General features: G+C 35.4%; 1 long non-coding RNA gene across 2 annotated transcripts in view; it reads right to left on the reverse strand.

Moving 5' to 3' along the window:
• LOC107195994 overlaps positions 1-4,919 on the reverse strand; it is a 19,476-nt gene extending 14,557 nt beyond the window's left edge. For both annotated transcript variants that reach the window (XR_003047696.1, XR_001517303.2), the window contains exons 1-2: positions 4,790-4,919; positions 4,490-4,610 (exon numbers count right to left, since the gene is read on the reverse strand). This is a non-coding gene — a long non-coding RNA (uncharacterized LOC107195994). The remainder of the gene's footprint in view (positions 1-4,489; positions 4,611-4,789) is intronic.
• Positions 4,920-14,654: the final 9,735 nt, after the last annotated feature.

Below are 14,654 nucleotides of genomic sequence, written 5' to 3' on the forward strand. Positions count from 1 at the left end.
TTTCACAAGCTAAGGCTTCTCTCTCTCCAGCATGCTGGCGGCTCCAGTGCACTATTTTCTTCAAGCCACTGACTGCTCATAGACCCTTGTGGTGTGGAACACTTTAGTAAGAATCCCACAGAATCTTGTATCGCTATTTTTACCATTTTCTTCTCAGGGTTTCTACCTTGGTCTCCTTCCAGGGTACTGGTGAACAACAAATCTTCTGTGCAATTCACACTATCCCCTCAGCCAGTCTGCACAATAAGACGGCTGGCCTACTGCCCATCCTGGTGGTGGTGCCATCATTTGTTGCCTGTAGTATAGACTCCCAGCTGCAAATGGGTCTGCTGCAACCATTGCCCTCCCATTTCATTAAGGCACGTGGCAAAAATGGTATCATGATGGTGCTCCTTTCCTGGTCCTTCCCCCACTCCATCACTTCTCTCTCTTTAATTCTTTAATCTATTCTAAATTCTATTTTGTATCTTATTACTTTAATCCTCTAAAATCTGTTGCTTTCATCTAATTCTTCTCTGCTTGACATTTTTAAACTTTAGATCCATTAAATAATTTGCAGAGTACATATATATACCATTGAAGTTGTAATTTGATTTGAAACTAAAGAAAATAATAGTAATATTATATATTTGTTACTTACTGCCTTCTGGCCACTGTATTAAGTACTTTACAAAGACGGTATAGAATAATGGTTACAAGAACCAACTTAATATCAGCCAACAAAGACTTAAGTCCCAGTTTAGGCACTTTACTAGCTTTGTAATTTAGGCAAATTAATGTTTCAAAGGCCTTCAATTTTCTGTCCATAACATGGAAAAACTGCTAGTACCTACCCCAGGGCTATTTTGAGAATGAACTGAGATATTGCATATGAAACTTAGTGAATGTCTAGCACTAAGGAAACGAGAAATGCAGCATGAGCTGTTACTGATTCCACCATTTGTCCTTTCACTTAATGAAATTGATCACTGTAACCCCATTACATATGTAGACCAGGAAACTAAAGCTCAGAGAAGCTAAGTAACTTGCCCAGATCGTGCAGCTGGTAATTGCCTGAAAAGGTACTTATGCCCAGATCTGACCACAGAACCTGGGCTCTGACACAGCATGCTGGTGGTCCTTGTTTCACATTCTTTAAAACTACAGGTGCCCATGTATGTCCATTGGGATTTGTATTACCGGGTTTGCTGCAGCTGCTTGTGGGTAGCTTTTTATTATTCTCTGGTTTCACAGATAATTTCGATGACAGCTAAACAAAGTACAGTTACGTATGAAAGAGCAGCAAAACCTCTCTAATGGTGCTATGATCAAGATAAAACGAAAACAAGTATATGAAACCAACTTATAAAGTGTTAGCCTCTTTTAACAGCTACTACATGTTGAACTCTTATTTCCCTAATTAATAAAAGAAAGGACAAACAATTCTTGAGGATAGATGCCTCAAAGTAAATTTTTGCCCGCTGGGCAAAAAAAAGCAATCGCACCTGACAGAAAGCATGTCCACAGAAGACCTCTGGGCAGGTGAAATGGTTTTGTATAAGTTATATTCTAACTCTGAAAAAAAATTCAGGAAATTTTTAGGAAAAGATGTTTAAAATGATTGCTCCCTGAGGCAGAACCAGATTCTGAATCTCTGGGGTGAGTTGCACTATGATGCCTGCTAATCCTTCCTTCAGGAACCAGCAGCTCCTTTAACTCTGCTCTCTCCAGCACCATCTGTCCCTGTACCTCTTAATACAGTCCATATTTCTCCTCTTTCCCACTGCTTCTACTCTAAATCAGACTCTCATTAACTTCTCTCCTGGAATATTTTAATAGTTTCCAAACATGTTCCTGAATCCATCCTTTCTATACATATATCATAGCCCTTCTTAAAATTCTTTTTTCCGACTGAAGTTGAGTCTGCTTCATTTGCTAGTCAAGGATGTCCGTGATCCGGCTCTAGCACTGACTTTCCAGTTCTCTTCCCCAGTCACGTCCTTTCTGTGCCTTTACATCTGTTCACTTGGAGATCTTTGCCACCTTTCTACATGTTCAAGTTTTGTCCTGTTCTCAAGGTGGACTTTCAAGACCATTTTCTTCATAATTGTCCCAATTTCCACAAGTAAATGTGATTTCTACCATGAGCTGGTGTTATATGTTATTTATGTATTTCTAATTTTACAGTACTGTAGGAGAAGAAAAATATAATTTTTTCTACTCATTTTAGATTCTCCAGTTTGGGACTCTGAAAATTAGATTAGCCAAAGACAGATTAACAACAACAAAAAAAAAGTTTATTACTATGGGTTTCTGGGCAAAGGAGGCAGTTAAGGGAAGGTGACCAGGGAGAGTGTGGTAAACAGGAGTTGTTTAGTATGGTTTGTCATGCAGATTTAAGTAGGTGCCCTTTTCATTGACAAGAGTTAAGAGTCTTCCTGATGCTAGAGAGGGTGACATCTCTATAAGCAGAAATTTAATTTACAAAAGGAGAATTTATGCCTTGTTTTGAGAGATTTTCCTGCTTTGGCTTATTCTCAATGGCCTTTAGCTTAAAATAATCCATATGCCAAAGAGGCATGTTTTGGGGAGGCATATTCTAATACCTTTAGCATGTATCATTCCTTACCTTGTAACTGCAAACATCCAATCTCGCCTAACATTACTATATTTGGATGTTCCTAAAACAGATTAAATTTGGGATCTTTTCCTTAGCAAGAAAGATGCCTTAAAAGAATTTTTAAAAATGTGGTTTATCTCAAAGGAGGCTAGGTGAGTGACTGAAGTGGGGTGCACTCTGCAAACACTGACTCATCATTCCTACCCTCAGGAGAGAAAAGTACTTGGAATTATCAAAAGTTGCTGTACAGCAAAGATTGGTGTGACTTGGTGGTTCCATTATCTTTGGAAAGAAAGCAGAACTTTTATCTTATTTTAAAATAAGAGCCGCCCTAGGATTGGGAGAGTTGGCTCTGAGCCCAAGAGTTGGCCAACACTCCTGTCATTTTTGACCCACCCCCTGAAGCTGTTGAATGGGATCAGAATATGTCACCCCAAAGTATGCCTCTGGGTCATTACATTGAACTGATTATTTTTGAGAAACAGCAGACACTGGAGAATCTCTGAAAACAGAGTAGAAGTTGCCTTTTTGTTAGGAACATTACATTTATAAAGAAAATCCCCATTTGTAAAGGTGTCTCTTTTTTTGTACCAGGAAGGGAAGGATGACCCTAAATCTCCAGAAACTCTTGTCCAGGGAAAAGGTAGCAACTTCAGTCTGCATAACAACCCTGCCCTTGTTACTATGCTTTGCCTGACAACCTCCCATAACTGGCTCCCTTCTCCCCACCTCACAATCTTCTTTTGTCTTTAGCTGGAAAGGGTATTTAAGAGAATTGGTTGGGCCATTTGGGGTAATTTTACTTAGTTTTTCTGGGTATTTCCATGTATACAGAAGGTATACATGTTATTAAACTTTTGGTTTTATTTTCTCCTGCTAATCTTTTATTACAGAGGGGTATGTCTCAGCCAGGACCCTAGAAGGATAGGATGCAAATTATCTTTCTTCCCTTACACTGTCCTGGAGCGTAGGAAGTGACTGTACCAATAAAGTGAAGGAAGAATAGTTTTAAAGAGGCATCATCCCAATGTACCCAATAGTACCCTTAACAGAGAACCCAGCTTAGCCCCTGGGCTCACGAGTGTCTGGTGACTCTGCCCAGGAGCTTCAGGAGAGGATGGGCCTTAGCGTCCCTGGGGACCTATTCATTCTTGGGGTAGCATTAAGGGTCTAGCTATGTTCGATTAGCCCTAGGGACCTCTGGAAAGGAGACTGTTTTAGATTTGCTGTACTCCTAATAGGTGAGTAGAGGTGTCAATCATCTTTTCTCATGATGGATTGAAATCCAATAGTAACATCCCCTAATCTGTTGAGGGCCACCCCAGTTACAATAAAATGGCTCAAGTACATGGTCCCCATCTAATTCAGAAAAGTCAATAGCACCTTTGCATACCAGGCTTTAATACTTACTGAATAAAACTTATATAGTTATGTTTTGGTAATTGATGTTTTATTGTTTTAGATATGCAATTTCTCACTTGGATTTTTTTTTTCTAATCAAGAATATAAATGTCAGGCTTTATATAATAAGACATTGCAAAAGTTCCTTTTGATGACTCTAAAACATTAAATATTCATTTAATAAAAAAATATATAAACTCCTAATGTATATAAAGAAGCATGTTAAATACTAAAATACTACAGCATTCATGCCTAAAAAAACATACAGTATATTTAGAGAGACATCTGCCAAACATTTACATGTGAAACTTCTATTTATTTAGAAAAAAATATAGAATTATTCCAATACCTCGCCAGGTAATAGATGGCACATTCCTGCCCTCAACTTAGCTATTGAATAAGTAAATGAGAGAAAAATCAACATATAACTATAAATCATGATGAGCACCATGAAATAAAAAAAAGGTAAAGTAATAGAAAATAACTCACTCATTTAGATTGGTGAGGGAAGGTCTCCATGAAGAGGTGAGGTTTCAGCTGAGATTTGAAGATCAAGAAGTAATCATTCAGGAGAAAGTTGGTCCAGGCAAAGAGAACAGTGTGTCCAAAGCTGTAAGGTAAGGCATACCTTCTAAACAGGGTAAGATATTATAAGAGCATAAACTATTACAATGATAGATTTTTTAAGTGTTGTTTTCAATAAGTATCTACTATATGAATACAAGGAACTGGGGATACCATGATGAATACACATACAAAGGTTCCCATTCTCTTAAAACTTACAATCACCTGAGAAAGACACACTGGGCTTATAAATACAGACACGATGAGGACCATCTGATAAGGTAATATAGGGGTATGTGGCAAGTAAGTTTTACCAAGCCTGGAAGGACTGGGGGAGCCCTTTCTGAGGAATGACATTTAAACCAGGTTTTAAAGGATAAGTAGACATTTGCTGGGTTAAGGATTGATGGCTCAGGAGACTAAGAAGAGGGAACAGCCCTGGTCTGTTGGTGTAGGTTCTCTAGAGGTGGGAACAGTTACATTTATTACTTCAGAGAAAGAATTTACAGGAGTAAATGGGCAGTTTATGTTTGATGAGCTATAATGAAGGAGGTATTGAGACATAAAATACAAAACACAAGCAAAAAAATTGCTAGTCAGGGCTGGGTAAAAAAAAGGAGTTGGGGTGCATTTGAGCCTGAGGGGCCATTAGTTTTCACTGGAAACTTTGTGTAAGAATTAGCCTTTTTAGTCTTGTCATCAGGTTACTATTTAATACTTAATCTCCACTTCTACCTCTGAAAGCAGGCTGTTAACAATGCATTTAATTTTCAAAATTACTGTCAGGCAGTAACTTCGGTTCTTCTCCTTAGAGGACACATGTTTGTTTCTTTTCCGACTTGATATTTCCCTGGGGGAAAAATGGAGCAGATTGTGTGAGAACTAAAGTATGGCACAAAAGTTACACCTTTGCCCTAAATGGCTTCTAAAATAGTTTAGAACTCAGAACATTTCTGATTTTTCCTTCCTGTGTACAGCATTGGGCATACATGACAGCAAGGAGAAAGTTGTAAAAGGCAAAGGCATTCTTTCACTTTAAAGCATAATTTGAAGGGAAAAAAAAAGACTAAACTATTGTTTTTCCAGAAGCTTTACCAAACAGTGGGAAGTCTATACAATGATTAATCATGTGACACTGAATTGAATTATCAAAATACTTATTTTATGACATTGTTACCAGAGTATAGGGTCCGTCTGCCTGTGCACATCTAAGGCCAATGAGATACGTACAGGTTTCATAGCAAGGAATGTAAAGGTTTATTTCAGACAGTTGCAAGTCCTAGAGACACATCAACCGTTCAAAGACCTGGCCCTCCAGGTACCTTGAGGGGTTAAATTATATAGGGAAAAATCATAGCCATGGAGACTAAGGGAGTTGGGGTCGTGGGCGCTACTGATTGGTTGGGGCTGTGGTAATTGGTCATTGTGTCCAGTTTTGGAATCAGCCAAGGCGTCATCCTGTCTGGTCCCATGGGAAAGTGATCAGTGAAGCTGTTCTGTCTTGATGGGCCTGAGGCTGAAACACTCCTGAAGCCAAATGTTATCCTTAGTTTAGTGGAAACTTATTGTCCTTGTGATCTATATACCTGAGGCTTTATTCTTAAAAGATTTGACATCAGCCAGAACCTTATGTTCTAAGCTTAATGATTAAGGAAGTAGGCAAACAAAGGTAGAAGGATAAGGGTGGGAAAAGCTAGTGAGTCACAATGCCATTATGCTAGACAAAGCCTGCTTGAATCAGAGGAAAAAGAAATGAAGTCTGTGTGTGGTTAACAATATGACAAACAGTCCGATGATCTATGGGACATACAAGTATGTGAAAGTTGTATTTGTGGTGGTGCTGAGCTAACCCCCCAAGATGTGCTTCTATGGTACGCTAAGGGCAATTTTAGCTGAGGGCTCAGTAGAAGCTTCTTCCCCTCCCTTGATTACCTGGAAGATCTGAATTAGGAGCCTTGCCCATACCGGGAGTTTATCGGATATAACATTTTTTGACCTATCTATAGGTTAAGACAAACTTCTATTTTCTAAATATCTGTTCTTTTTATTCTGCGACTATCCTTTGAAGTCTCTGAGGCCCCTTACCTCATCTTTAGCTCAGAATGTTTTATATCCCCATGTTCTATCTCTGATCTCATGTATGTGGGGTTCCCATACATATGTATGTATTAAATTTGGTTATTTTTCTTGCTAATCTGTCTCATATCTATTTGATTATTAGAGCAGCCAAAAGAACCTTGAGAGTAGAAAAATTGTGTTCATCCCCCACATGAATTAGCACAGCTAATTCTGGCTTGTAGAAGTAATATATAGAAATTCTGAACACAGTGTCTCCTCTTTGAAACTGCTCTATCTTCCCTGGCAAATGTGGTTACTTTCTGCACTCAGCCCTTTAATACAACAGTTATAATTACTGTTCACAGGCCTGCCTCTTTCATTAAACTAAGGGACTCAAAGGCAGGGAATGATTATTATTTATTTGTCTTTCTAATCACAGGACTATAGATATAGTAGATGTTCAAAACATATTTCTTCAGGAACAAACATGAGCAAAGTTATTAAGACATACTACTGAGGTTATCCAAGATTGAACCTTTTTCTTAATAACGTGTATAAAACTTTAAAAGGGTTGTTCATTTAGAAAGACCCACCCCTGCAACTAAGTTAACACCCAAATACGCCCTCGGCCACTTTGACACCTAGTTCTTGTAAATGTTTTTCTTCCTTCCATGTATTCACACTCATAATCCAGTGAGTCTAAGAAACACAACCATGTTTCAACATCTGGGATTCATCAGGTTGGTTCTGTTAATCAAAGTTCTGAAGATCAGTTCCAGATGTTGCCTAACTAAAGCTACATAAGCATTGTTCACATTTTTAACTACAATCAGACCTAACTTTTCATATCTTGAAAGTAACTTAATTTGTATAGGTAGGAGTTCACTTTGCACTATTTTTTAAAATTAACTCTCAATTTAATACAGAGATAAGGCTGATATACTTGTCTTAGAAGTAAATGAATATTAATAAAAGTTCAAGATATAGTTTAGAAATCACACATTTAATCACATTAGCTCAAAGATCTCAGAAGAAGGAAAGAAAAATTAATACTGTCCAAGTGTCTACTCTGTGCTTGTATAGGAGAGAAAAATAATTTCCCTTCTCTACTTCTAGGTTCTTGGCTGAGACCCCTCTGTCCTAAAATATAGATTAACAGGAGAAAAACAAAGAGAAGTTTAATAGCATGTATACATGGGAGATACCCAGGAAAACTGAGTAACTCCCCAAAATGGCCCCACCAATCACCTTAAATATCATCTCCAGCTAAATACAAAAGAGGCAGTTGTGGGAGGTTATCAGGCAAAGTACAGTAAGCAAGGGTAGTGCTGTTACGCAGATTTAAGTTGTTGTTTCTCCATTAATAAAACTTTCTAAAGTTAACATCCTTTTCTTCCTGGTACAGAGAGGGGGAACACACTTATAAGTGGAGATTTCCCTTACAAATGTAAAGGTCTCTTACAAAGGGGACAACTGCTTAGTTTTCAGAAGTTCTATCTGCTATTTCTTAAAAATAATCAGCTCAAGATAATCCTGATGCCAAAAAGGCAAATTTGGGGATGGCATATTCTATTCTCCTTTACTGGACACCAACATGGGTAATTCCACATATACTATTTTGTTTGATTTAAATTCTTATAACTGTGTGAAATAGAAATTATCTCTATTACACAAATGAGGAAATGCAGGCTCATAGAATTAAATTACATTATTGAAAAACAAATGCTTAGTATCTAAGCTGAGATTGGTCATTTTTCTGACTCCAAATTTAGTTCTTTCTATGAGCCATCTTCCTCTATATCTTTAGATAATATGGGCCAGGAGAATGAATTTTGGAAAATTAAACCATATTTATATCCATCTTGGAAACTATTTTCCCAAGGAAGACCATATATATATAACCTATGCCTTCTTTTCAGATATAATCTGGGATTTTATTTTGTCCATATTTTCTTTTTAAAAAAAATCAGTTTAATTACCTGATAGATAACATAATTAGATTTTCATAAAGCTCAAAAAAGTCTGGCATATAAAGTGAATCAATGCAATCCCAGTGCTGGAGGCTTTATAATAAGCACTTCAAAATCCAGCAATGCTGCAGGGCTCTAGAAGAAGCTTGAGTGCTATCAAAAGTCATGGACTGATTTCTGATATTAATAGAATCATGGGAAAGATGTTCCAGATGGTCCTATGGCAATCAAGGAGAGCCTACATAATTACAACATACTTGTTTTTTTAAAGCAGAATAGTGTTCAATATAAAGCTTAAGAAGTCCTCAAAGATGAAGATAAAAGATATGTGGAGGAGAAGAGAACGAGTAAGTAGGGGAAGAGAACAGACAGTGAGATAAACCCTGAATAGCGCCAGTAAACAAATACAAAAGTCAAGGTTTCCCAATTCTAATAGCAGTCCTGGGCTCAGAAGACAAACCATTCTGCTAGATGAGGTTGCTGCATATTAAAGCAGGATGCTCCATAGGAACTAAAGTGGTTGTGGAGATATGTGGTCCTGGCTCCAGTGAAGCAAATCAGATCCCATGTGGCAGAAAGCCATCTTATGTTAGACCTTCTGAATTCTCAAAATTTGTATAATTAGCTCACATTTTTAAAAAATAAGTGAAATAGGCCACCATGAAAGAGTCATCAGACAGCAAAATAAACTGACCACCCAAACCTGGAGATATTAGAATTAGCCAATGGAAAATATAGAATGATCATGTTATGAAATGTCTAAAGCAATTTAAAAACATAGTAAAAAAAAAAAAGAAAGACACAAGAGATTATTAAAAATGACCAAGCAGATTGTAAAAAGACAAAATATAAATTTTATGAATAAAAAATAGATTCATTGAAATTAAAAGCTCAGTAGTTATATGAAATAACATTAGATATAGCTAAAAAGACAATGAACTAGAAGCAAGTACTGAAGAACTTGCAGTACTGAAAGATAAGGACATGAAAATATAAAGGTTAAGAACTATGGAAGATAGAATAAACACAAAAAGGTCAAATGTATATCTAATTTCAGTCCCTTAAAAATAATACAGAGAGAACACAAGAGGCAATAACAGAAGGGTTGAGAATTAGGCCGAGAATTACTGAGCACTTATGATAGAAACTAAGAGTGTAGGATCCACAAAATATACCAAATAGAATAATCAAAGAAAAATCTATATGTAAAACATTACAGTAAAACTTCAGAACACCAAAGATAAAGGAAATATCTAAAAGGCAGAGAAGAAAACCCAGAACACCTATAAAGAAAAAAAATTTAACAATAGATTTTTAAAAGCTTCAATGGAAGTCAAAAGTTCTTACTATAATATCTTCAAAATTCTGAGAGAATTAACTATCAATAGAGAATTCTGTTATAAAAATTATTTTTCAAAGTCATAATCAAAATAGACATTTACATAGTTTGCCACCAACAGACCTTTACTAATAATGTACATTCTGAATGATATACTTAAAGAAGGATTCTAGAAATAACTTATGAATTGCAAAAAGAAATGTTGATCAAAGATATTAAACATAGACTAATCTAAAAAGAAATATAAATAAAATGGTGACTAACTTCTGTGTTGACAGAACAAAAATACTAGATCTACACTGTCCAATATAGTATCTATTAGCCACAACTGCTATTTAAACAAAATTATATCAAAAATTTAATTGTTCATACCAGCTACATTTCTAATTCTTAAGAGCCACATATACTGGAGGTTTTATCTAGTTTGCAAGACAAGTTACTATAAATATGGAAAGAAACTAAAATGTCACTATTAACATGATAGAAACTCAAAGAATCTAACAATAAAATATTAGAATTAATGTTTATCAAAGTGATTGACTATAATACCAAAAATACATGTGTTAATATACACTAGTTACAAATTTAGAAAGCATAATTTAAAATATTTCTATCGAAAATATATGAATACAATAACATTTTAAAAGATGATATGCAAAACACCAAGGAAAACAGGGTTAAAACTTTATTGAAAGTTATTTTTAAAACATAAATATAAAAATCAAAATAGACCATGTTCGTAGACAAGATAACTCGATATCATTAAAATGTCAGTTCTCTTTAAATTTCACTGCTGAGTTAATCAAATTTTAACTAGATTGAGGAACCCAACAAGTTAATTTTAAAACTTATTTGAAAAAGCAAAGGTCCAATAATAGGTAAAGCATAGCTGAAGAAGTATAAGGTGGGAAAAATTGTGTTACCACCTACCAAGCTTTATTATAAAGCTATATCAAATATATATGTGAATGAACTCAAGGAGAGACCAACTGACCATTGGCATACTCAACAGAATAGAGATCCGAGAAACAGACATGCATAATAGAACTTGATAGTGATATTACTGATCACTGGATGAAGGATTTAAGCTAATTATATAAACAATAAAATTTATTTTTTGCTTTTATGATACATATATAAATTCCTGGTAGATTAAAATTTTAAATGCAAAGGGAAACTCAAGCTTTTAGAAGAAAATATAAAAGATAATTTTTATGATCTCGGAATAGAGGAAATATTAACTTTAAATGAAAAAGTTGCCAAGCTTAACCTCATTAATAGGAAGACTTTCTGTTTATCAAAGATCCCATAAAGAAAATGGAAATACAAACTGTTGGCAACATATAGATTCAACAAAGATTAGTATCCATTAAGTATAATAACTCTTATGAATCACCAAGAAAAAGACAACTCCCTCCCCTCCACACTCACAAAAACAAATGACGAAACAGGCATTTAAAATGAAAGACAATACTAATGGCTCAGCCCCTTTGGTAATCAGAGAAGTGCAAATTAAGATCACAGTGAGATAATTTTGTGTTGTATTTAAAATTTTAAATTCTAATATCAATTGTTGGCAATGAAGTAGAGTGATGAAAAATATACACAGTTCTAGGGGATTTATAATTTGGAACACCTAATTTGGTAACAATTATATTGTACATCTGAACATAAACTTGCCTATAACCTGGGAATTTTATTCTTAGAAACAAAACTTAGAGAAACATGAGTCCCAGAATACATGTACAAAAATCATATAATTGAAAGTAGTAATTGAAATAATGACTAGAAAAAAATCAGGTAACAAAATTCTATTGACAGGAAAATGAATAAATTATGGCATAGTCACAGAATATTATGTAGGTGTGAAAATGAATGAATTATAGCTGCTGGCAATAATATAGATGAATTATAGAAACAATGTTGAGTGAAAAAAAGCAAGTTGAAAAAAATTACATATTAATTAATATATGATATGCACATATATAATTATGTAACTACCTAAATTACATGCTATAAATTTTACAAATGGCCTTTTACTTAGGGGTTGCTACATATATGGAAATTTTGTTTTAGAAAGAAAGAGAATAATAAATCAGTTACTTCTAGAAGAGAGGAAGTAAAAGAATGGAATTTCAGAGGAATACACATATAACTCAAAGATGTCAATAATGTTCTGGTTTTTAATCTAAATGGTGGATTCCCGGTGCTGGTGTTATTATGCTTCGCAAAATCATTCATTATTTACATGTATTGACTCTTTTACAATATTTTAATCAGATCTTTGTGTATTGTTTGATGTACTCCATAATTTGCTTTGCTAAAAATGGTAAGAAGGATACAGTAGATTATATTATGCATGAATAAACACAAGAAAAAGAAAAGCATGAATTTTAAGCCAGGTAAATTTGGATTAGAATTTTTGTTTTGATGCTTGCTAGCTTGAGCTGTACAATCCTGAACGAGATACTTAAGATTACTGAATATAAGTCTCTTTCAACAATATTTATTATAAGCCTACTATGTGTTAAGTATTATTGAGGGCACTAGAGATAGACTGGTGAACAAAATAGGCACCGTGTCCAGGTGCTGCAGAAGTATATGCAGAAGAGATTACACAGAAGCCTGGAATGGCTAACCACCAATAAGCCACAATTCTTGGTGTAAGACCTATGTCAGTGCCTTCTTAGATGAATTTCTGTGGCTATTAATTCTTAGATCTTTTCTAACTTGACATAGGCTGTTCTTCCAACACTCCTGGGAATGCATGAGATGCAGACAATGACATATCAAGCTACTATTAACATATTATTAACTAGTTTGTTAAGAAGCTAGCAATCTGCTCTTTTGCCTTTCTATCAAATTCCTCATAACACGAGGTTGGGTCAATAGTGTACAAAGAGATGACTCTGTAGAGGTCTTTATTATAACTTTATCAGATGCTAAGCATCCCTGCCTGCCTTAATACTTACTGCCTTAAACCTCCCCCAGTGTCGCCACAAAGAGAATTCATTTCCTCCCATCTTACTTTGGCAGACACCATAATCACAGTTTTCCCTCTTCCTATCTGCCTATGGCACTGTCTCTATGGGTCTCATCCTATCTCTTAGGGCCATGGTCCCAGTGAGCTCTTGAATGTTCAAGCCGCCCTGGGGCTGCTGGGTGGGTTTTCTAATAACCATCTATCCTGAAGCAACATCTGCTCCAAGGGAGCCCATGGCCAGTTTGAGAGCAGAAAAGGTTTCTAACCTCATGTAAGAACCTATGAGAAAAATACAAGGAAAATCTGATAACAATATATTTACAATGAAAACTAAATTTGTGTATAGGATGTTTATAGAAATGTAATAAAAAGCCTGCATATTTAGCAGTAATAAATTCATACAGAAAGGCATTCATCTGATACAGATATGAAAAACCTTAGACAATAGTCAAATTCTAAGCATTCTAAGGAAAAATTTTAAAGTCAAACATTTACACGTCATATTTAGGAAATTTCTTACAACTGTGAACAAAGCAACAAAATTAGATGAATTTGCATTCAGATAGTTATTAAAGGAAAAGAATGAACAAAAAAGCAAGAGATGAGATCAAAACCATTTAACTTCCTAGGAAAAGTGGGTGAGAGAATACATAGTAGACCTCTGCCAACCCAAAACTCCAGGGGCGACATTGACCTTCCTGAAAGGTCATTCCTCATTCTAAAGCATACCAAAAGGTAAAAGAACCATGTATCAGACCACAGAGATATGTTAAATGTTAAAAGTTGTTTTTCAATTGTTTATTTCTGGGTTTGCCTCTGACAATATCTACACCTGAAACAAGGAGTCTTGCTCCATTCACAAACAAAACATGTCACTCTGACTCCATCCCATTATACCATTTTTCTAAGCAATTAATGACTTCTAACCCATGAGAGGAATTCTAGAACTACTGGGCTACTAGGTCTATGTTCTTTGAGCTACCTCTGCACATAGCAGACAGTGAACATTCATCTACCATAATTGGTGCCTTGGATTTCTTTCTCCTATTAAAATAAATGGGATTTTGAGGACAAGCAAGAGTCAAAATTCTGGAAAGCACAGGATCCAGATACCATACACAGCTCTATCAAGAAACTGAAATGGATTTTAGCCTGTATGAAAATTATATGATTTACTTTTTCTAATACCAAATAATAAGTATCTTCATGTGAACAATGCTTTGCTCCAACATCTGTGTTCTTTATTCTTTGTCTTATTCTGCATAATTAAATCTCTGAAAATATTCATTTCGTCGGTATAGCACTTCATCCTTTTGACGTTTCCTCAAGTCCCCATGGTGTCTTATAGACAGTTTTTAGTCCCTTCATACAAAGTATAATTTTCCATTGGAATGAACAAAGGTGGCAACTTACATTTGCGTAGTATGTACTTGCAGATTTCTATAAAACAGCGCTGGAAAACAAAATCAGTTCACAAATCCCTTTCTCAAAAGCAAGTGCAGATCGGTTCCTACTTTTGATCCAGGCATAAAGCCAAACCTAGAATAAGAGAAGCCATATGTATGTGTTTGAGAGAAAGCTGCCTACATAAGTAGGGATTTTCTCCAAATAATGAAGTTAACTTTTGGAGGATGATGGAAATGTAATGGTCAGACTACAAAAGTTTAAAAATGTTTTCCGAGTACTTTGAGGTATTATTTTTTTAAAAGAAGAAAACATGATAAAAGGGCCATAACCTTC

This window comes from Pteropus alecto, unplaced genomic scaffold, assembly GCF_000325575.1.
Source record: "Pteropus alecto unplaced genomic scaffold, ASM32557v1 scaffold164, whole genome shotgun sequence".
NCBI classification, from domain to species: Eukaryota; Metazoa; Chordata; class Mammalia; order Chiroptera; family Pteropodidae; genus Pteropus; species Pteropus alecto.